Below are 24,253 nucleotides of genomic sequence, written 5' to 3' on the forward strand. Positions count from 1 at the left end.
TGGATAAGTGGGAAAGACTTGGGGGAGCTAAAGGATAGCTATAAAAAGAGATGTAGAAGTAGAGGAAAAAAAAGTAAAATGCTGGGTTTTGGTAGACTGAGAGGTACCTTGACTACTGCTTCCAGGTATTTAGGCAGGAGAGAGCTCTGCCAGCAAGGAGCTATCCATCCTCCTCGTGAAGCCCAACCAGACTCCAGGGACTGCACACAGGCATTGCAGAAACATAACCTTGAATTAAGAAGTCATGTGCTGGGATGAAGGGCACTTAAAGATTAACACATTTTACCAGGGGAGCTAGCGGACTCACTGTTGCTTTCAGATTTAGAAGATAATTAGTCCAAGAGGAAACAAGTCTGAGGGAAAATGCACAGTCTATATACACAGGAGGTCAGACTAGATGAAGACATAGCTCATTCTGATCTATAAATGCGAAAGTGAATAGCTATGGCTTTAATTGTTGTTTTCTGTCACTGGAAGAGGGACTGTTCTTCCATCAGGAAAGGATTTSTACCACCAGTACAGATCAGTGACAGCCACAGACCTGGCCCATTTCACCTCAATACAGTCAAACTCACCTGTGAAAAGGAGATTGCCCACATTAGAGATTTCCCAGAGCTCATCTGCAAAGGGGTGATTGGAAGCAGATCCACAAGGAAGCTGCTGGCACTCCCCGCATCAGGAACAAACCTGCCAAGCRTGTTTGGGGCAAGAAGAGTGGGGATGTAGTCCTGGGGCCCTGGCCTTGCTCTGCAATGAGCTGGACCCTAACAGCACCTTGGGTGACAGAGCACTGGGAYAGGCTGCCCAGGGAGGCTGTGGAGTCTCCTTCTCTGGAGGTCTTCCAAACCCGCCTGGATGCCRCCCTGTGCCCCATGCTCTGCGTGTCCCTGCTGGAGCTGGGGGCTGGACTAAATGATCTCTAGAGGTCCCTTCCAACCTCAGCCTTTTGGGGATTCTGTGATTCTCTATACGTTACATCTATAAAAGGGAGCCTAAGCATATTTACTGAGCCAGCTAACAAATAGTAAAACAGTTCCAGACATGCTATGCTTTTTTCCTGTATTGAAAGATTTAATAGAATCTCGCTTCAATAGAAGTACCTCACTCTACAACACAGTTTCATTAAGCATGTTTAGAGCATGGACTTAAAGAAATCATTAAGGCCTCTGTGAGAAAAAAACAAGCCTCCCTTTCTCACATCAAATTGAGCATATTTAGAAAAAGAATCATTCTTCAAAGCCTTTAGTWTAAAAAAGAAGCTACTGGGAATAGCAATTCTTCGAAGGAAAGGAAGAAATCTCTCCTGTGGCACAGAGGGAATGTCTGTTTCTAAAGGGTATGAGCAGAGGCAGAGACGCAAGACCACAACATAGCCACCATTGGGGACTTCACAGCTACTGCACAACATCACAGGAGGATTTTCTGCGACTCTGTGAACATACAGAGAAAAGAGTATGCGTGTGTAATTTATATCAACTGTCAATAACCTAGAGTATGTTTTCAAGAAAGATGGAGGGAAAAAGCAGGGGGGGGGAAAAAAAGTATAATATCTCCCATTTCACAGTCAATGCAGCCAAACACATTGTCCTGTGCATAAGATCTGTAGAAGATGACATACTGGAAGGGAGGATTAATTATTCCATTAGCGACATAGGAAGAATGTGAGACTTATCACTATGTACCGACCACATCTGATCTTAAATCTCCTCAAAATTAAAGATATGTCACTAGTGATCTCTCCTGACAGAGCAGAGCCAGAACAACAGTYACTTCTCTGAATACAAAGCGAGTCTATTTGAATGAAGGAGGGCTTTCCAGCAGAGCAGAGCCTTGTGCTCTTTTGAGGCCCCAAAACTGCTCCTACGTTTTGACCATCAGCATGGGTTTACATATGCACCCTGCTGCAGCTCTTCYTCCTATGAAGAAAAGCAGGAAGGGAACAAACCAGGATTTCAGAAATCAGAATTTGACAGGAAAGGAAGGGGGGAGGGCTGGGATAAACTGAGGGAAACACGTAGTTCTGAGAGGAGGCCTGCATCATCTCAAATGCTTGTGACCGAGTGGAGGCACAGAGGTTTCTCCAGTGCTGGTGCTGGCGCGTGGGCAGAAGGGCAGTGGGCACACTGGCTTGCCGAGCGGTGCGGTGAGTGGCCCGGGTGACTCAGAGGCCCTTGGGAAACAGGCGCGGAGCGGCCGTCCGAGGCCGCCGCCACTGCCGCCATGCCAGGAGCGGTTGTGGCTGGTGACAGAGCAGGCCGTGCGCCTCCGACAGCGCAAGTGTGCGGCAGTCTGTCTGTTTTCAAAAGCAAATGTGACAGAGGGCAGGTCAGCGTGGGCACTGGGGCACTCCGCTCACACCATGACGATGCTGCTGACTCCTCCACCTTGCCAGGGAATTTGCCACCCTCTTGCTTCTGTACGAGGAGCAGAACAGCCTTTCTGCCCTTATGCTTCACAACCAAGACAGGCAAACGCTCGGTTTGCAAAACTTAAGCAAAACAAACTTGCCTGGCTTTAATTAAAAAACAACAAGAAGTAACCCAGAGGCTGTACATTGCACATCCCATTATCCCCACTTATTAGAAACGTATTTCAGCGTTTCTCTCATAAAGKAGAAAGATTAGGTAGTTCCCGTTGCTGCCTGCAGCCACGTTTTTCAGACCTGGGTGTCAAAGCTCCCAAATCTGTAGTGAGCTCCTCAAATAAAGGGGTCAAATCTTAACTAGCTGTTGCACAGAAACTCTCTGGAAACAAAGGGCTGTTGCAGATTTGCAGATGTTCAGTAATTTCTAAGGAAAAAAAAATGCACATGCAAGCACCTGATGATGGCATGGGAGAGAGGTTTGAATCACCCTGGTCAGAACAGCCAAGGTAAGAAAAACTCCCAGCTGACAGAGTTTGTCACCATAATAGTGACTCAATAAGGAAGATATAATAATACATAGGAGGAATGGAGAATGGAAGAGAGGAAGAGTGAGATGAGCAATGATGAGTTTGGAAGATGTGTGTTTCAGAAAGGAGGTCAAGCCTTTTGAAGGACAGAGGGAAGATGCTGCCTCATGTCACCAACACCTGGGTGAGCTGTCAGAAGCCTCAACCCATGGAGAAGCTGGGGCTCCTTGCGGTCTGCAGGGGGTCTGCAGTGCATCTGGCAAGGCAAAAGCTAAGCTGTTGGCTTTGGCGTACTGGTTCTGTATATAATACTTTAGTCCTCACAAGCTGTAATGGGAAGAGTAGACACGATACTTGCAGAGTTGAGACACACAACTATCTGTGCAATTTTACCAAGTGGGTGCCTACRTAAACCCTTAATTATCCGCACCACCATGTATAATTACCCCATCTGAACACATAATAATCATAAATTCATGAGTGTTAGGCACGCACTTAATACATTCAATTGGATCCTCTGTATGTAGGCAACTATCTCACTAAGTATAACTAAGATCATACCCTCAGAAGAGAAACAAAATAAATAAAAGGTTTAATTTATGAGTCATTTATCCCAGGACAAATGAAAGCAGAAAATTCCTTTCTAAAATATATAATCAAGTGTTTTTGTGTTGTTTTTTATTAAATGATTGGATAGCGTGCTCCCTGACCTACGCTAATGACAAAAACTGAAGTTCATTATTCAAACCTACTGTGATCAATATAGAGAAAATATGACCATGAAGTCATAAGCAGGCAGTCCTCACTTGCAATTATGCTCACTGAAAGTTACGGTATGATTACCATAAAAAAATGGACACTAGCACAGGAGTATTAACATGGAAATAGAGGAAKGACACACTAGAGAAACAGGGCCATGCACACCTCAGGATCTTTAATGTAGTTGAACCTCACATTTGCAGCTAACTACTAACTACTCAAACACCAAATTCAGCATATAAAATAGGGTTAACTTAACCCAAGCATGAAAAAAAAAATGGTTAAATCTACATCAGCAAGACCTCATACATTTCTTTCTACAGTTCTGGGTATCAGAAAGATTGAAGCGTTAATAGCTGTCTTATTGACTCATTACGGTACAGGCTTTAAAATCTGCATTAAAATAGATTTCAAAAATCTCTTATTCAAATYGAGCACATTTGACTGCAACTATATCAAACAGAGTCCCTGTTTTATCAGAGATATGCTGCTTCATGTCAGTTAGTTGACACAACTACGCATCTGCCTCTGTGCTAAATACAAGAGCATGCACAGAGGAGGGGGAAAGAAAGGAGAGAGCACAAGCACATATGCAAACAGGCTGTTATCTGTGGGTTTTTTTTCCAACTGGGAARAAAATGTTAGCACAGCTCAATCAAATCTATTGAAAAGAGCCTAGGGATCCACGCAGCCACCCAATTTCAACAAGCTCTTTATCCTGGACCTTATCCTAAGTGTGCCCAAGTTGATGGGAGTTCCTCAGCTGACCTCCATGGGTGCTGGATCAGCCCCACTCTAACAGTAATCTCATTTGATATGGCTCTGTTAATTGGCTATACTCTTGGAATAAAAAGTATTACAGAGCATGAGAAAGGCTCACAAAAACTGACTTATGGAAAGCAGCAACATGGCTCGAGCATGATAAAGGTAATATAAAGATTTTGCCCTTGCTGTAGAGAAGATGATGTAATTAAGGGTGAAGCATGTAAATAACTTGGGCAATATAAATTTTACTTGTGTCTCAACTATGAAGCAGGTGATTTAACCCWCTTCTTAAATTTGACTGCGACAGCACTCACCCTGTCCCCAGCTCCCCCTTTTTTGTACACACTTCAGCCAGATGCAGAGGTGTTTAACAACAAGAGGGCATCTTCAGTGCCACACGCTAGATCGAATAATGCACTGCCCTGTTCTTACCGTGTACTTTATCAATTAGTTTGCTTCATTTGCTGTTTCTAAGGACTCCACAGGGGACTCAAATGTGACCCTTTCCTCTTCCTCGATGCCATTTCAGACCATATACATGTAGGTCWGGCTTGGTCTTCGATCAAAATGTTGGCCAGTGAGTGCTGGGATGCAAAGCAGATGTCTGCTCTATTAGACAACTGCACTGAACTGCTGGTGCTGAACTGGCTTAGCTTTGGTAAGGCTGTCCCCTAAACTCCAGTTACAATCACTGAATTTAGAGGGGAAAAAAAAAAAAAAAAAACCACACCTTTAATGTGGTATTTATATTCTACAAACAGAATTCAAAATTTAAGCCTTTGTTTTACAGACTGCAAATCACCTACAGCTTTCCTACATCTCTCATTCTGTTTCTATATTTCCCCTCCTTTCTATTCTAAAAAGAAATCGGTCTTGCCATCTTTTCTATTTCTTGCTTTTATAGATAAGAAAAAGCCAGCCACCCCTCTGCAAAAGTTCTCCCAAATCTGATCACCGAGTTGCACTTTTCACCTGCTTTAAATCTTTCTTAGCAACCTGTTAGTGCTCTCCTTAAAAATAAATAAATAAAATGAAGCACTCAAATTAATGAGTTCTGAGGCATGAAGACAAGGACATGTGTTACTGAGCTTATTCACATAGGGGAGCCAAAATCACCTAATAAGATAGAGCACAAAGTGGAGCTTTACCAGTTTATGGAAGGTCTCCTAGGATAAGACAGGCACCAGCAATAGCAGAGGGCTGGCTTGGTGTCCTGAGAGCCCCCTTTTCCGACCTACCCTGTCGCACTGTCTGTCCTCCCCACCTTTGCTTTGCTTATCGCTGGCTATTGCGGTGCCGCACGCCGAGCGGGGCAAAGCAGAAAGTAAATCACCGGCATGTATTCCTGCCAGGCCCACCCGCTCCCRCGCTCCGCACACCACGGAAGAGCCCTGGCAGATTTTGAGCAGCGCACCCCTCATCGCTCCCAGTATGAGGCAGGGCCGCCCTGCTGGTCTTCACGTCGGCTGCTCTCCCTGCAAGTCACCCCCGAATTAACAGCAGTTGCCAACCAGGCTGTAGAGGGGAACTGCAGCGCCGTGCAAAGAGCCAGCACACATCCCACTTCAGCCCATCACAACAGGCCTTGCGTGAAGCCCTGTGCAGCGCTTAGGGCTCGTAGTAAGCCTCAGGAGAAGGTCAACTGCACTTTTTCCGAGTTACATTTCATGCAAAACCATAACCCTAGGAAAATGCACCCCAGCACTGTACAAATGGAAATTAGAAGGAAAAAAGAAACCCTCTTCTACAGATAGGCTAAGGGGCACTGTATTAGGAAACACTTGAACCTTTTTTCCCCCAATACCATTTTATTCTAAGAAAATGATCCTTTTTTTTTTTCTGAACAAATTAGAAGTGATGTGGTCTCATAATCCATAATAAATGCATCATGTTCTCCAAAATGGACCTTATCAAGTGGTAAATACCTTCAAGCTTTTCAAACCGCACAAGCTTCCAACGTCACTCCTTTGGCACCAACAAGGAAATAAGTTTCAGAGAGACCCAGAAAACCCCTCAAAAGCCAATGCCCAAATACAATCTTTTTTACTCTAGTTTTATATCAGCATAGCTCCACTGATTTCTATGGAAAAAATAACCTAATTTGTATTCAAGGGGAAAGCAAGACCATAACTGTTTCTTGCGAAACTTTGACCCTCATATTATCTAACCTGCTGTTCTGCCTAGAGTTCCTTTTCTGCAATAGGTTTAACCTAGAATTGCAGCTAGCGGAGCTTAAGATAGCAGGGGAGGCAGCAGAGGAGAGAGATTACCAGAACTGTGCTGCCGGAGCCCGTACAAATGGTTGCAACCAAAACACTGAGCTCCTCCTTCAGCACGAACACGGCAAAAGGCTGGCAGTGGTGAAAGGTGCCCATTGCTACAGGGCTACCAGTGCAGCAGTCCTACACCAGCAGAGCTGTGCTCTTCTGGCACAGCAAAGCCATTGGACGCAGGACTAAGCAGGGCAGCACCTAGGAATGGCACCCTGAGCTCTGCTAGCAACTGTGCCAGTCAAGGGCCATGGCTTTTTGGCACCCCTGAATGACTCCTCGCTGTAGAAGATGACTACTAAGCAAGGCAGTTACAGTCTCGCCGAGCAAGGGGCTACGGGAAGGTGGGCCAGGTCCCACACTGGCCAGATGGTGCATCTCTTCTGGCAGAAGGGAGGAAAAATCCACAGCTCTTTTAATCACTTCAAATTAAACCGCTCCTCCATCAAAGTCTGAACTCACACTGGAGGGGCACASAGCACCGGAGAGCTCCGGCTTCACTCCCTTCTTCCAGGCAGGAAAGGCAACACCAGCCTCCAGCCCAGCTGCCCCTCAGGAACACACRAACAGGCCCTCCAGACCAGGACCTCTTTTTGGAAGGAGAAATGCCARTGATGCTGCAGAGGATACACGAGCCGGCTGTTTCACCGGGGCTGCAAAAACTCTGTTTTGGTTACACACAGCAGAATTGCTACCCCTTAATGTGTTAATGTGATTAAACATGCTGTCTGCAGCTAGGAAAATCTCGCTGATCTTAAACATGGGCAACTCGCATGTAAATTRAGAGAGCAGAGTGGAAGCCAGTAGGAGGATATTGAGTTCATTAGATCTTGTCTTTCACATAATACTTCCACTGATTTAACTCATTGCAGACAACCTAGTGTAGACACACTTTGTATCAGTCAAAACCCATCTATAGCTACTAAAACTCTTGCACGTTTTTGTCAGTATAAAATATATACCTGTGCTATATGCCTGTGTATATGCATGCAGGTACAGAAAGTCTCCATGAACCATTTTACCCGTTTCTGTCATCCACTACAACAATGACATGTGCCAGAAGATAAAGAATAAAATGCATAAAAACGCTTGCATGAATCAGTCAGTTAGAAGTGCCCAAAAGGCCTGAATTCTCAGCCCCCTCACCGTGGTGTCCATGATTCTCATAGTCCCTCACATAACCCACATTCAGTCCTCCCTCCCTTTCCATACACATACACAGTGCCACGCGAGTCCATCAGATGGATAAGACCTTTATAAAGCTCACAGGTGCTGTTGGGCATTCCTGTTCGTGTAATAAATGTGACAGCATGCCAGGAAAGCCAAACTTTTATATATGCCTTACATGGTTTTAGGGAGGACGGAGGGTGTGGGAAATAAGGGGAAGAAGAGTGATACAAGTTTAACACCATAGCCTTGTTTCCAGAGATATGTTTGTTAAAAGCACCCTGATGTACACAAACGGAGCAAATGAAACAAAGGCAAGTGGGGYTTTTTCCCCAGCATTTGATGTGCCAGGTGAGAGCTGACACTATGCACAGAGCAAAAGCACGCAAAAGGAGCCACCGCACAGGCTATTGCAAACCAGAGCTGCCACAGCTGGATCAGAATAAAAGCTTGACTGAATTATAGCAAAATATGTTAAATCAATACAAAGCTTAGACAGGACTAGTAAATCTTTATTTGGAGACAGCTTAAGCAAGAGCCCAGTATTCTTTTAAAAGGGGGCTGCTGGGGAAGAAAACAAGCCAAGAGCTAAAATAAACCACATCCCCTTTYCCTACCACCCCTTTCAAAGCATATGTGCTGTTTCTGAAAGGTCTCAGTACTGTAGGATATGTCTGAAGGTGTCCYCATACTCCTGCAAAGGTATCCGGCTGAAGGAGGAGTCCTGGGAGGTGCAGGTGCCAGGGCTGTGAAAGCCAGGAAGGCCACGGGCACAGGAGGCCTTGGAGATCCAGCTGCAGGGCTGCAGAGGTTCCTCTGGACACTTGCATGAGTGAGGAAGCACCAAGTGCATCAGTGAACCCCAGCCACAGCCTCCCCCTTGTCCCTCGGGGGTTTCTGACCATCTCAGCTCYTGGGGTGGCTTCCTCCATCTGCAAGGAGCTGGAGAGCTCCACGGTGTCAGTCACTCCACGTGAGGGCCATGAAACATAAGGAGAAGCTACCATTTCTCTAAGTACAAAATAAGGACAGCCATCTAATACAAGAGATTGCTTTTCAAAAACGGCCCAGGCTGGGCACAAAGCCGAGATGAAAGCTGCACACTCCTCCTCACAGCTCAAGCCCTTCATGCCGGAGACCACACGAGTACCAAACTCGCAAGGAGCTYGGCTCAGATCTTACGACGCAGGAAAGGTGGGAACGAACCCAGTCTGCTTTCGGACAGCAACAAGGCATGTGGCCCTACCAAAACTTTCTCCTTGTTTGCAGAGCAATTGAAATGAGGTTTCTGGAATTTATTATAGGCACTTTGCTTTGTTATCAATACACAGGAAATGCTGCAGCTACAGGCTGTGGAAAAGAGATAGGTTCACGGTCACTTGTCACACAGGCGCACATTACACACACTGTAATGCACAAGAGCCTGTGCACTGCCCAGAAAACCCAAAAACTTAAGCCTACCCTTTGCTCTGACACAGAAACGTGCAACATGAGCAAATCACTTCTCTCGGTGTCCAGAAACTCTCATGTTTACACGAGGAAAATACCACCAGGGTCTTGCAAGAGTCCCCAATTTGTTTATTGAATAGTTAATGTCTTAAAACAAACAGCGCGGGAGAAGCCAATATAAGAAGTGCAGTTCCCTGCAAAAGCTGTGTTGGAGCAACTCCTCCTCCATGCAGGAGAGCCTAGTGACCACGCTTGCTAACCTAAGCACCACAGTCAGTTCAGTTTTCAGCATCAGCTACTTGGAACATCTGCAGATGAATCTGGTCAAGCCTCTTCTACACATCCTCTGTGAATACTCCTCTTGAGCACTTACCATTTTGCCACAGGTATCCATTATAAAGCCTTCTGGTAGGAGAAGACAGACTRTAAGCCAGAATCAAAGCCTATGCAAAATTCAACCTAGATAGAATGACATATTTGGATTTGGACCTGTTGAAAGGTGATTTGTTTSTGACGAGGATGATTTTTTTTTGGAAGGATCGTATGGGAGGGAGTTAATAAAGGTTTTTAATATACAGGCTTGCCTTCTTTCATAACCACATTCAGAACAATACTGCAACCTGCAAGTCCAGATGAGGCACACCTTGGCTAACAGCAGCAGCATTTCACATTGCGTTAAAGCTCCAGCTCATGAAAGCAAAAGGTTGGGTTTGGATTGACTTCACTGGCAAAATAAAAGTACGATGGGAACCCAATTTTCTTTTTGGCTACAAGAACTGACTTCAGTGCCCATCCCCTTTGTCAGCATTTGCTAGCAAGTGCTCTCCCCATCCACTAAGCCAGTCCCTTCCTAAGCTGTGCATCTCGGAAGGCTTCACTGAGAAACGTCAAGGGTACAGATGGATTGCTTCCCTGTTTATTCTTTTATTAGGAATTTGTTTCAGCGAGCACTTCTATCATAACATAGTCTGATTTATGCATACCTTGCTGCAGGGAAGATGAATGCACTAAACTTTCCATAGAACAAGATGACCTCATGTTTAAGCAAAAAAATTTATAAGAGACAAGACTTTGCCCTCAACAGCAAGCTGCAACCCAGAACCTATCTCAGTCAGTGACTCAATGCATTACAATCCAATGATGAATTCCCCTTCCAAAGCCCTTAACTTGAAAAAACTACCTTTATGGTTTACATATTTCTTGTGAGCAAGCCAGGTGCTCTCTTTGGGGGACATGCAATCTTCATTCCAACAGGATCAAGGTGGCAATTACATTTCATTAAGAAGTGGGATAGAAAGAAAATGTGAAGATTTCTTGTTTACTTGTATGGGAGCAAACAGAGGCTTCTGTACTTTTTGTAGTGGTCAAATTTCAAGGAAGAAGGAGATTTAGGAAAGAAGTCTGTGCAGAACTGGTGGATCCAACTTCCATAGCTTCTTTGGAGAAAAGAGCTCTCTAGTCAGCAGGCTCGCAGCTAAAGACCGCTGTGAAAACACCTAGATCAGCTCCGTTCACTAACGGAGAGAGCGGATTCTTCCCTACATCCCGCAGCACTACACGCAGAGATAAAGGTTTGCCTCTTGATGTTGAGCAGAAGTCAGACTTTCAGGTCAAAACGGTACCGTGTCATCTGGCTGCCTGGGCTACTCTGTACACGTGGCGTCTGCTTGATCTTCTCAGATTGAAGAAACACTGGAGATAAAGTATGTGCAAATAAAAAGTTTGAAGAAAAAGTGCCAGTGATAACCAGCCCCATAGTACCTTGTTGCTTCATGCTTCTAAACATTCTTAAAAAGCTGCTAATACTGCACAGTAGAAATCAAGAACACTTTCTGCTTACAAAAATAACATTCAGTTTTATATTCCCAAATTCTATTAGGTGAGATATTGGCATATAAATAGGATCCACACATCCAAGTGGCTTTTTTATTGATACCAGACCCTGATAGCCCTTGTGCTCCTTTTGCAGCCCAGCGACTGAAAAGGAGGGTCACAACAGGGAACAACCATCACAATTATCTGCAGCCAAGATGACTGAAAGGTTTGAGAGCTCAGATTTCAGAAGGGAAAATGAGAAATACATGACCTGCACAAAACCCTCAAGCAGTCCTATTTCTACCTTAAAGAGCATAGCAGAGTGCTCTGAATGCACTGAAGAATAGGCTGAGTGGAGACACCTGAAAACTGCTAAGAGGTGCAGCTGGACCCACCTTTCAGGAAAATCAAGAGTTGTGTTGCATCACGTGCAAAATAATGTCTTGCCTGCAAAGCCTCCAATACGATGGAGCAATAGACGGGGGGAAAACAAATCATCCAGCAATCCCCGACRGAGAAAAGTATTGAATTATTCTTGTGAAAGTCTCCAAACACCAAGAGAACTCAGGTAGGTCAACAGCAATAAAAAACAAATACGTGAGAGACAGAGAGTCATACGAACCCCTGCAACGACGTGCTCCTCTGAAAATCCCCACAGGCACGTATTTTGCCCCTGAACCCAGCGGGCTGCATAAGACTGCGTTACGGCTGCACAGGTGCACTGCAGGATGACAAGGGCTGCAGGCAGGTTCACACCTCRCGTAAAGCAGCACAGAGACCCGAGTCACTGCAGTTACGGTGATCAGCCCCAGCAGAGGAGCCAGCCACAGGTTTGGGGAGATGGGCAGCTCACAAGCAGAGCAGCTTTATTAAAGTTCATAGTGTCTCCCAATCACAGGCATCTCACATGCTTCATTATTAAAAAAAATGGGGGGGGGGGGGTAAGAGGGGATTAAGATATCAAGGAGCCCTGAGGACCTGAAGCGCATTTAAAGGGAATCAGTTGAGAGTAAGGCAGTAGGTATTTAAAGCTGATTTTTTTTTTTCTTCTTCCCCCTGCTTGTCCTATTTAATAGGTCAAGAGAGCTAGCCGGTTAAGAAGGGGGTTATGAAGAGGCCCACTGAAACTACCTTCTTTCTTCTTGGCTAGATCAGAGAGGACCCTGGTTTGTTTATTTTTTCCTGTTGTAACACAGGTCAAAGTATTAAAAAGTCTGAGAATCACTGACCTCTTTCCTGCCGTCTTTGGGCTCGCACATATGACAAGACTGGGCAGAAAAGACCAAGTTCAAAGCAGCCTGGACCTCTAGGGACACTTTGAAGTACTTTAGCATAATCTGAATTCATAAGGACCCCTTTAATGTCTAAGTAAACTAACAAGCACTTTTGGAACAGTGTAATGTCCCCTAAGGAAAAAGAGCTGTGCAGTAATAATCACTGAATTACCCAAATAGTCTTAAAAAATAGCCTTATTAAAAAAGAAAAAAAAGAAAGAAAAAAAAGAAAAAGAAAAAAGTCCTATTAGAACTGCTTCCTTCTTTTGGTAAAGGTAATTGCTTTTTTTTAAAAAAAAAGAAAAAGAAAGAAAAAAAGGAAATAAAAGCAATAAAAGGAAAAGCAGCAGCAACCATCAAGCCTTCCAGTGTTATTCTTCTAAGAAAAGTGTCATTCCTGATAATTGGTGACAGAAGAATTGGTAGCCAAGTTAACCATTTACAGCTGGACTGTGTACCCACACCTACAAATGTACAGTTGGAAAAAAAAAAAAAAAAAAAAAAAANAAAGGAAAAGCAGCAGCAACCATCAAGCCTTCCAGTGTTATTCTTCTAAGAAAAGTGTCATTCCTGATAATTGGTGACAGAAGAATTGGTAGCCAGGTTAACCATTTACAGCCGGACTGCGTACCCACATCTACTAATGTATAGTTGGAAAAAAAAAAAAAAAAAAAAAAAAAAACAGACTTGCCTGTATCTCCAGAACAGCACAGGTTCCAATGACCAACACACTGCAGTTGGGAACAGTGCTTCTCCCTCAAAACAAACTCCTGTTATTTTGTCTATAATCACAGTTGCCAGAAATAAAAAGGGCAACTTATTGCTTACATGGAACTGTATTTCTTGAAAGACAGATTGTTTTGTGTAAGAAATTGAAATCAGAGCATCTGGCGCTACCATAGGAACGTTAGTCTACATCCTCAATACTATTCCCATTTCAAAAGGGGATCTATTGGCGTGACAATATGGGGTCAGGAAGCAAAATCTCCCATCTTACTATGTCTAAGGAGAAAGCACAGAGGTCTGCTTTTCCTATTTTCTTCTGCAAGCGTTAATCCATTTAGGACAAAGCACAGAAGTCTCACACCACAGGCTGYTTTGGGAACACTGATGTGACGTTTGCCTGCTGCCTCTCTCGTGCTCATTCCAGTACTTACCCAAACTGGATGGATGTCAGCACAGCAGAGTCTCCATCCCAGGCAGTGGCTAAGAGGTATGAGCTGGTAACAAATACAGCAGCACTGAATGACCGTGGCAGCACAGTCCTCTGCTTCAGCCAGCAGGGTCTTCAGAGCAGAAGGGCCCCTTTGCCTCGTAAGATGAGACAGGGGGCAGAGGGGACCCTAAGTACTTTCACATGGGGCTAAAAYGAGCTCCTTCTGGAGCAGCAGCTTCAACCCAGCCTCCTGGCCAGGGAGGAGGAGGAGACTATAGCAGTGAGAACACCTGTGACTGGGTCATACAAAACTAGGGGCTGAAAGCAAGGCCCTGATCCCCTACGTGGCRGGGCCCAGGCAAAGCAGTACGAGCCCAGCACGGAGCAGAGCCTCAGAGCCTGCAGACACTGCAGTTCTGCTGCTCTTCCCCCTCCAAGCGACACCAGGGCGTCCACTTCTGCAGCTGAAGGCAGACTAACTACAGCAAAAGGAGTTAGTGGTAATGGCCAGGATCAGGTTCCCATGGAAAGYGGCCTCTAGAGAAGCGCGAGTGTTTAACATCAGTGACCAAAGCAGCTGTGGAACTAATTACAACACTTTGCCCAATATTTCATCAAGGACACTACAGCCCCTCTATCCATGCGCCATTAATGGAAGGCAAAAGGAGAAGTCAACAACCGGCACTTGAGGAGATTAATATCTGAATTGGGGGCTGGAGGGGGTTGCTGCCTCCTGGTAAATTCCAGGAGGGAGGGGCTTGTAAATCAAGGAACGATGTGAGGGAGAGAGATGAAAACCAGAGATGGCGGCTAAATAAGTGGAAAGATTTCCAAGTGTGCCGGGCTGGGATGTTTGCACAGTAGCAGCCCTCGCTGTGCACGAGCTGTTCCAAAGCAGAGAGCACAAACTCTGCCAGATGTCCCATCCATCCCRTGCCTTGCATGGGAGCAACAATGTCATGTAGCCACAAAAGCTGTGCAACTCGCACCAAGTATCAGCGCTGGAATCGTGCCCGGACTGAGCCCTGGTCATTCATAAATATGGACAGAACCCAAGGTCTTGCTTATAAACACTCTTACACACAGTTATGCAAGTGACTGAATAATTCAGGCTTTCTTCCCAGATAGAGCATAATATTGAACTGTGTAAGAACGCAGCTCTGCTCTGGCACAGTCTGACCTCCGAGTACATCTGCCCTTCTCTCCAGCAAAGCTTGTAAACCAGGGAAGAGCAAAGCCCACAGAAAACCCTGCAAAACTGCAGCCCTCTCATGGCAGCATCCTCTCCTCCTGAGCAGCTCCTGCCAGGCTCCTCTTGTCTGTTCTGCACTTTGACCTAAGAGCAGGATCCTAAGAACAGAGACCTTGTACCAGCTGTCGCACGGTGGGGACACGTGCCCTGCGACAGACACTGCCACAGGATTGTGACGGGATGTTGGAGCAGAGCCTTCCCACCCCTGTGTGCAGCTTAACACCGCGCAGGAGTCCGGCCCCACACGTGGTGGTCACCGTGCAAAGGTGAATTACGTTCCCAGGCGCCATCCAAACCCTTCTGCTCTGCTTCARTACCACAAATGCACTTCACAGGGTTGCCATAACAGCCGGATAGCTACAGCCTAGAGAAGGCTTTAAATTTAACAGCTGAGTTTTCCCCCCTTGAGCAAAGCGCAAACTATGACCATCATTCCCACCAGTAACCAAACGCCCTCTCCTGAAGCAGCTCTTCCACAGTGACTTGCTAATGCACCTTCACATTGACAGACTTTCTGCCTCCGTCCTCCCATTCATCCCTTGCCCAGGCCGTTTCTGAAATCCATTTCCTTTGCTTGTTCGTGGCCACCATCCCGTGCATTAGCGACAAAGGTGCCACRCTCCATGAATGCTCCCATTGACACCGGGGAGAGCTCTCGCCGCCACAAAGAGCCGCATGCTGAAAAGCATCAGGACCCAACTCCAATTTCCTGAGTTGCCGAAATTCAAGGTGCTGGCTGATTTAACATGTCCCGAGCCACATGTGAAACTGCTCCGCTCGCGCTTCTCCTGCTCGGCGGGTGCGGGTGTTTCCCCTTTGCACACAGCAACACGGCAAAGAAATGCAAGCTGCTCATCCCTCTGCAAGGTGACTCTAGGGCCCCCCTTCAAACTCGACCATTTCACAATTTCATTTTAGGAGCAGCCCATTATCTACACACATCATATCMGAAGAGCAGGCAACGGCAGCTTTTTGCAGCTTTAGTTATTTGATCCCCGCAGCAACGCGCTGCCGACACAGTTTTACAGCACTCTGTGGAGTTTTCCAGCCACGCTCCTTCCATCTCCTCAGCACACAACGCAATTGCATCCCGGCCCCTTGTACGGGCATAAGCGCTCCCAGTCTTTAGAGCCAATTCACTGCTSCACAATATTAAACACAAAAGTAAGTTATCTTTCTATACTATATTATATGAGCAGGAAGAATACATCTAGCTATTTAAGCTTCAGGATAATACTTTCAACCTAGAACTGAAAGGGCATGCTTTGAAAGCGTTTTTCTTTGAAATGTTTTCCTAGGTCTTTCATTCTGGGTGAGTATTGCACACACACAGTGCTAACCAGCAGAAATAACCCCTTCCACGTTCCTTACACAAATTCTGACATCATTCCACATTAGAAGTTAATCTGAATGAAAGCGCAGCCTGGTATTTGGCAGGTGAATCCTCACAGATATCCACAATTAAAAAAAAAAAAAAAAACATGTCTTTTTTATATTTGTTGTCTTGTGAGGAATTTGTACTACATTTGCCACRTTTTGATTTGGTGCTTCATAGGTAATCACAGCAAGTAAAAATAAAACAAAACAAAACAAAAAGAAAAAGAGCATTCCAATTACTTAATATTGTCATAAAACATCTTCACTGAGGGACTCCTAGACAAAAATGAAACCACCTCAAAGTGATCTCTTTTTCTGCAACTATGGAGCATTTTGTGACAGCAGGGAAGACCTTCCCACARCCGCTTCTCCCAGACCTTTGTGCCCGCTGCAAGCGCCGCACAGAGTGACCGCGCTCCTTCTCACCTTCCACACATGCACTGGGCAAATAATACAGACAATCTGATAGAGAAAAGATTTTTTTTTTTCAAAACAAAGCAACAAAATCATATAAACAAAATTATATATTAAAAGGCACTTTTTTTTTTTTTTTTTTTTTTTTTTTTTTTTACTTCTGTGTAGATTAATGTTTACATTCTCCACCTTCCCTAAAAGAAAACCGTGTCCCTACTAACCACAAGACCTATGCTGAGGACCAGAAACTTATCACTGTGCCCTCTCCTGAAAGAGGCAATGAGCTCGACCAGCCTCTAAAGCCCAAGCAGGGCAGCGACCATCGTCTTTCCAGCTCCTGCTCAGCACCCGGCACCGTGGGGCCGGCTTTCTGTGCCCCACACCAGCCTCCGCTGAAGCGCGTCTGTCAGGGGAGAAATCGAGAGATCATTTTGGCTTGGATTTGGTGGTGCCTAGAGTGCCTCTCTGGACACACGTTGTGCTCCTGGTGCCAGTGCACGTGGCCATGGCATCCAAGCTGCCCGGCTGCGCGCACCGGAATGGTGCTCGCGGGGCCGCGCTCCGGGCTGCCTTCCTGCTTATTTTTAAATGCACCTACTCCCATTCCCGTGGGCAGCCCCGCTCCTCAGCCCAGCTCCTGCAGGCTCCAGACCAAGCGTTGAGAAGCTGGAAGCCTGGGGAAGCTGGACGGAGCCTGCATAAACACTTTGATAAGCGCGTGTGCGAGCGGAGAGGCAAGAGCCCACAAGAGCCAGGAGCCCACGTGCTCTGCCCGGGGCTAGGCATAAACCCTGCGTCCAGCTCCTCCGCTCTAAACGATTCCAGGTCACAGTGATGCATCATGAAACTTCACCACTTGCTCGTGGTGTTAAACGTGGGGCAGGAAGCAGCTGGACTCTAGGGTATGATCTCATATGGAGCCGGGTAGATATTTCCATGGTAGCTTTTAGCGGGTTTAATTTCTGCACCATACCTGTGTTTTCCTGCCTAGGGAAGGAAATACCCTGTGGACTCTGGCACAGGCAGTGGAGAGATGATGGCAGAGTTATCTCCAGAGGGAACTGCTGTGCTGTGGCAGGGATGTGGAGAATCAGACAGCCCTTCAATAGCATTAGCAATGCAAAGATTTAATAAAAGTGGTAAAACCAGAGACTCATCACTGAGCAGAGGCCCCTGCCACGGAAGCAGTTTCACCCAGCAGTCATGCTCAATGAAGACACAGGTCTCACACTGGAGGTGGCACCTGGCCCATGGGTGCCCACCACGTACCCGGGCTGTGTCACACAGGCAGGCTGGGGAAAGCGGTACCCAGGAGCCAGCATCAGGCATGAGGAGAGGGCAGTGCAGTATTTCYACCAAAAGCCGGTAAGCCTGGTAGGGCCTCTGACTGCAGAGCCCACGTGTCAGAGCTACCTGAACCCACCTGGCTCTTAGGAGGGACTTTGACCTAGGACTAGTCCTAGGGCACAGCTGACAGCATGGGCAATAGCAGTAACTCCACCACCATGCACACATACATATGCACGTCCCTATTTCTAGAAGACCATGGAGATTAACCCTCACTCCCTGTCTCATTCAGTAGGATTTTGTCCACCTCCTGCTCTCCTCCAGGTCAGATGAGGATCTTTTTAGGGATTATCCTGCAGGCTCTGTGTAGTCTCCTTTTCTCTAAGTAGACCAACAATGAGCAAAAGAGGACTCTGAGTAGCTGATAAGGCTGGTCAGGTGGGCAGGGGTTCATTTTTATAACTTGACAGCAGAATAATTAAAGTAAATGCCATAAAATCTCGCCTAACGCCTCCTTGCATGCTAACATGCTATCCACGAAGCAGCTGTGTTTTCACACAGTTAGATCAAAGAGGCTGCAGAACAAGAAGGTCATGGCTTGGTTTCAGTATCTAAACAACTAAATCAGTGGATACCACTGGGCCTGTCACTCGATCTCATTACCCTGACCTCACCGGCACTGGAATTCGGTGACCTTCCCAGATCAATATTTCAGAAATGACTGAAGTTTCAGGGCATGCTGAAATTCTCTCRGAGTCAGCTAAATAATCGTATCAAAAGTCCGGGATGGAGGAAAACTCGTAAACTTTCCACTTAGAAAGCGTGGATTTCCAAGCTCTGGAAAACACTAAAACCTGGGAGAAAAAGGGTGGGGGGCAGCAGTCGTTTGCCTTTGTAATTTACATTAGCATATTTTTTTTCATTAGAACATTTTGCAGATCTTAAACATTTTTTTCCTTTAATCAGATTGCTATTGCAGTCTTTGTTACATTTCTCTAGCTCATCGTTTCCAGGACTGTCTAAAGAAAGCATCAAAAAGCACATAGGAAGTTTTACTCCCCAGCCTTCATCATCTTCTTTTTTTTTACCTCTGTAAACAGCAAAGTCAAACTCCTCTGCTGTCAGCTTTTAATTACATGTAATCATATTTCCTTTTCCCAACTTGCATCATAATATTATTTATGTGAGGAGGAGGAAACAGGTCTCACTTCACAGCCCGTACACTGATAGTACTTTGTTTTCTATGCACCTGACACCTGTTTGTCTCCTTCCAGCTCACCAGAAAAGCCTGAACTGGCCACGTGGATTAAATTAACTTGAGTTTCAATGCATGGCTCTTTTTTTAAAAATTTTGTTTTTCACATTAAAAATAGTCTGCTTTTAAAATCTTGGCTAAGGCTYCTTCTTTAAAGTTTTATTAGTTCTGCTTCATGAGGATAAACCTGGCAGCCGAAATCTCACAACATTATCATCAGCCTCTTATTATTTGAATTTTTTGGAAAGCATCAGTTTTATCAGCCACATGTTTGCATAAATAGCGAGAGAGTTTGCACACGGATGAAGGGATCCAACTAGAACTTATTTCTAGGTTTCTGCTTGCTCAGTAGAATGGAAAAGAAACCCAAAGTCCCCAAAACAAYAAGCAAGGAGACTCCCCATGTTTAGGGTTTAAATAACAAAACTAGGAATAAATAAATAAATAAATCTTAATCTTAACATGATTTTCAAGACAATTTCATAATATTTRGTGCTTGGCTCATGAAGCCTAAGCATCCAAAATTCTGCAATTTTGTATTCTCACAGAATCACAGAACCCCAGAATGGTTGAGGTTGGAAGGGACCTCTAGAGATCATCTAGTCTAACCTCCCTGCTCAAGAAGGGACACCCAGAGCACGGGGCACAGGGTATTCTGCCCATGGCGAGGGAATACAAGTGGCTTTCCTAAACATGTGCAAAGATAACACTCACACCCAACAGTAACCCTGTACAAAACGCCATCCTGGAGAGAGGGCCAGATGGTTGTCTCAGCAAAGAGCTTAGAAGCAAAGCCCTGAGCGAGGGCAAAGCCTTTCATTCTCCAAGAGGTGTGTTTTCTGCTAGGACTCCAAATGACATCCCCACACCTCTGTCTCCAGCATCTGTGTGTGCTCCACTKCAGTGACTGCACTTCTTCAGGAGGTCCTGCTGTCACCAGAGCATTTTGCAGAAGAGCAGTGACATTTCTACAGAAGAACAAGCTTCCCAAGCTTACCTACACGGCTGGGATGTATAAGCCCCCAAATTGATTGAATGCTGGTAAACCATCTGGAACTGCCAATGTGACTTATCGTCTTCAAGATAAAATGTATAAAGTGAATTTATTTTGCCCTATTTCAGAACCCACACTTCAATTGTGAGGAACTCSAAGGAATTCAGTAGTGTTGTTCGTGCTTTACAGCAAGGTAATAAAGATCATAATCAAGCCTTCTATGCTCTTAAGACATTTCTTARCCTGGTTTTGTTAGGACAGGCATATTCCTCATCTTGAAGGCATGCATAGTAAGATAGTACATTGCAGAAAGATTATTTTTGCTGATTTGAGCAACTCTGAGTTTAACTAAGGCCTTTGAGAACCCTTACAGACCAAACATCAGCAACAAAATGCACTTCTTAAATTAAAACTAATTTTAAAACTTCCATTTAAATTGCATTTGGCAGTTGGAACAATGCTGGTTGCTTGCTTACTTATAGATAATGAGATTAACGGCCCTTCATAAATGACTCCAAAATATGCTGTGGTGACATTCCAGAAACAGTGTGGGCTGGGAATTCCTTTTTAATTTCTTTTTTTTTAATTTTTTTTTTTTTGTGCTCATCAGTAAGAAAAACAGAAGTTTCAGGAATTTATCTACTCCTCATTCTTGTGCATGCACCACAAGTGCCACTCTTTTTTGCTAGGACAAAAACCAGAACTGCACTCACAGGCACCCGTGGCAACACTGAACTTCTATTCCACACAGGGACATGAAACAAAACTATCAGGTGGCTACAAAAAAAGAAAAAAAAAAGTAGAAGAAAAATAAACAAAATATTTTCACACATTTAAGTTAGGAAGTTAGGAAGTTAGGCACTCAGAATTAGTCCCTATTGCCCCTAGTCTGAGTAAAGGAAAGTAAGCTACAAATCAACAGCAAAACCAAACACATGAAGAACATGTATTTTCATTAGTGTCGTTAAAGTGCGATAATGAAACAAAATTGAGTGGAAAACAACCTTTTGATAACAATATATTTGTCAACAGACATATTTAAAAGTATTTTACATAGGGCTTCTCAGGTCCARTTTTGAGATTCATTTTCCATGGTCTTTGGCCAGGACAAGACTTTGACCAACCTTCTAAATCATAACTGAGTTTTAGACTTACGGTGAAGCATGATCAGGATTAAACATATCCTGAGTTCAAGTKCTGGAGAAACAAACAAGCCAAAAAYGATGTGTTAGATGGGACTTGGCTTGAGGATGAACCCAATTTGTCCTTGTCTTCCCCAAACGGAGATTAACTCAATGCTGAGGGACTGACCCTAATTACTGGGTCTCTAATTTGACTTATTTATCTATTTTGATTACGATGTATACCATCACAAAAAGACAGGGAAAAAGAAGTAATTAAAATCTGCACATAAGAAATGTAACTGAAATCCAGCTGATTATTAGAAGTACATCATTGTTTCTTGTTATTTCTGACATGCAAATGTGAAATTGCAACAAAAACAGATTACACACACAAAAAACATGGTTTCCACTCTAAGAGAAGCAAGCCAGTTTAGCTGAATTTTACTCTTTCAAAGTTGAATGTGTCCATCTTGGGACAAGGGAACTGCCAAGTTGGATCGAGTGTATTCCCATTTGTTTCTCAAAGGCCACTAAGGACATCCTTGATCTCTGTTTCTCTGGTTCCCAGCCAACTGGTAGCCAGTGCTTTTTCGTAGCAGACTTTGTCCAGATGATACACACATTTTAGATGAAGAATATTACCCAATTTGAAAATACTGCTACTACCGAGACACTGCCTTGCAGCTTCAAGTGAAAAAAAGAGTTTTCCTCATCAGTTCAGGAGATGGGAAGGCTAGTGTGAAACTAGTTTAAAAGGACGGAAGGCTTGTGTTGATTCAACGTAAGCTCCCTTTCCTGCAAGAAGTCCTGGTTCTCCCAGATCAGCAGTGATCTGAAGTTAAGAGTTTAACAGCAGCTTTAAAAATCAAGCAGTGCTCCTAGCCCATCATTTAGCGCCTGTTTAGCTTAGTTCCTAGCAGAGCCCAGAGTTCAAGACTGAGGAAGGTGGAAGAGTCTTCACAGATTCATCGGACTTTCAAAGAGGTTTTTATATCCAGGACCACAAAAATTCTGAAATACTTGGATGCTCTCATGCAGCTTTAGTGTGAAGGGACTCAGTGCCTCCTGTTTGTCAGTAAAACACACACTGACTTATATATACTTATTTATACTTATGGYGTGATTTAAAGTACCAATCATAAATAGCTGTATGTGACAAATTCCTACATATCGAACCTTCATGGCTGCCAAGCAGCATGCTGCTGAGCAGAACAAGGAGGGCTATAATTTTCTTTCTTTTGTTTTTTCATTTGACCTTCAATTTCTCAGCTGTCCTTGAATCAGTCTGGAACTAAATATAGTTCTCTCAGCATTATTTATATGTTTAACCCAAAGCTACCCATGTGTGTCAGGGGACTATCGTAACACTGTTCTAAATTATTTTAACAGCTTATTTTAAATTGGAAAATGTGGGTTTAGAAAAAAAAAAACATTGTCAATTAATTACGATTCCACAAACTCCTACCAACTCTCTTGTGTTTTGTAACAATTTGCTCTCAGCCCACAAGACAAAGCCTCCAACTTGCTCAGAGAAAGCTCTCGAAACCGCCCAGCCCTTGCAATGCTGACTGATCTTTAAATTAACACATTGATAATGATTTTGGCCACCAGCTACTTGCAAATGCAATGCAGTTTACAGACCCAGAGCACAGACCATCAGCTGCGTCCTTGGGGATCAATGATCATTGGGGCTGAAACTTCCCTCAGCCAGTGCGTCATATCCCTGTAAGCTGTTTAGAAGGGGAACCAAARACAACCACGTGCAACTGAAAGTCATTAGTCCCTAATTACACACAGTAATTGCATCCAAACTGGGCAAGATGTTTCTCAGTCAAAAGGTCCTTGCCAATCAAGGCAAAGGCAAAGCAGGCATTGAAATGATCCCGCCAGAAACCTTGAGAATGGAGCTTTTGAGCTTAAATTAGTAGATCCACGGTTTGGAGGCTTGCTATGGAGGAACCAAACTGAGGAAGAGTTGGGTGGGTGGAAAGAGAGATGGGCACGGGCACACACACACAACTCCTCTCGCCTAAGAGCAATTTCCTCAGTATCATCACAATTCTGCAAACAGCATCAATTTTCCTTTATTTACATAACCAGTGCAAGCAACTTCAGGGAAAGATTTATAGTGCAGCTTGGGTTTCTGTGTGGGTTGCTCTTTCACTGTATCAATATTATGTTTAACAACACTTTTAGCCAGAAGAAGATGCACGTCAAAGCAGAGAGGTGAGAAGAGAATGCTTGCTTTTTTTTTTTTCAGGTAAGCAAGGAAAAGAAAAAAGAAAAGAAAAAAAATTGCATTACCACCTAACTAAACAATACAAGCCAAATTTGGTCTATAAATTTAAAGGGATTATACTGAGAATCAGTTTGTTTCCAGAGGTTCAGATTTTTTTTTTAAGATAAATCAGTTTATGACGGGTATTTAAGAGTGTAGGATTTCTTGGATGAGAAGGGATGCAAGTTTTCTCCACGTAAACTTTACTAAAACATTTTTAAATTTTACAGTCAGCTCTATAACCTTACAGAATAAAAGTCACCAAGAAAAACAACCTGCAACTGCCAACAACAGCTGGGACAGTATTTCTAAGTGTTAACCACCACATTTAAGGCCAAATTAAAAAAAAAAAAACATTTCTTGAAAAGAAAAAGTCTTTGGAAAGCAGCTTTGCTAGTACTTTTCATCTTCTCAAAAACGTGGATTCAAAACCACAGAGATGCTACAGGCCTGAATGGTGGGACCCACAAACCAATCTCGGAAAACTCATTCAAAATATGAGACTTAAGAAAGTGATTCATTTGCATTTAGCAGGCAATGGAATTTCAATCCACCTTTTGTTGCTTCTCCTTGACATTACTGACATTATTGTTGCCTCTCCTTGACAGCGCAATGGCACAAAAACAATGAAAATGCTGAGTTTTCAATCCTCAAGCAAGTTTAAGACTTTTTCTTTAGTGATACAGTAAGTCCAGTTTTAGATATATGAGCAGAGTTTCAGCCAC

The 24,253-nt window shown here is 44.3% G+C and overlaps 1 protein-coding gene and 1 long non-coding RNA gene across 2 annotated transcripts in view; both read right to left on the reverse strand.

The window, feature by feature from the left end:
- Nucleotides 1-24,253, reverse strand: part of TBXAS1 (thromboxane A synthase 1) — a 221,083-nt gene that overhangs the window by 179,426 nt on the left and 17,404 nt on the right. The gene's annotated exons all lie outside the window — the stretch shown is intronic.
- On the reverse strand, nt 10,136-13,694 carry LOC112946627. The gene is made up of 2 exons (XR_003249270.1): nt 13,549-13,694; nt 10,136-10,994 (listed from the first exon to the last, which is right to left on the reverse strand). It is a non-coding gene; the product is annotated as an uncharacterized LOC112946627 (long non-coding RNA).

The sequence above is a fragment of the Nothoprocta perdicaria genome, unplaced genomic scaffold (assembly GCF_003342845.1).
Source record: "Nothoprocta perdicaria isolate Ctin4 unplaced genomic scaffold, notPer1 scaffold_210, whole genome shotgun sequence".
NCBI classification, from domain to species: Eukaryota; Metazoa; Chordata; class Aves; order Tinamiformes; family Tinamidae; genus Nothoprocta; species Nothoprocta perdicaria.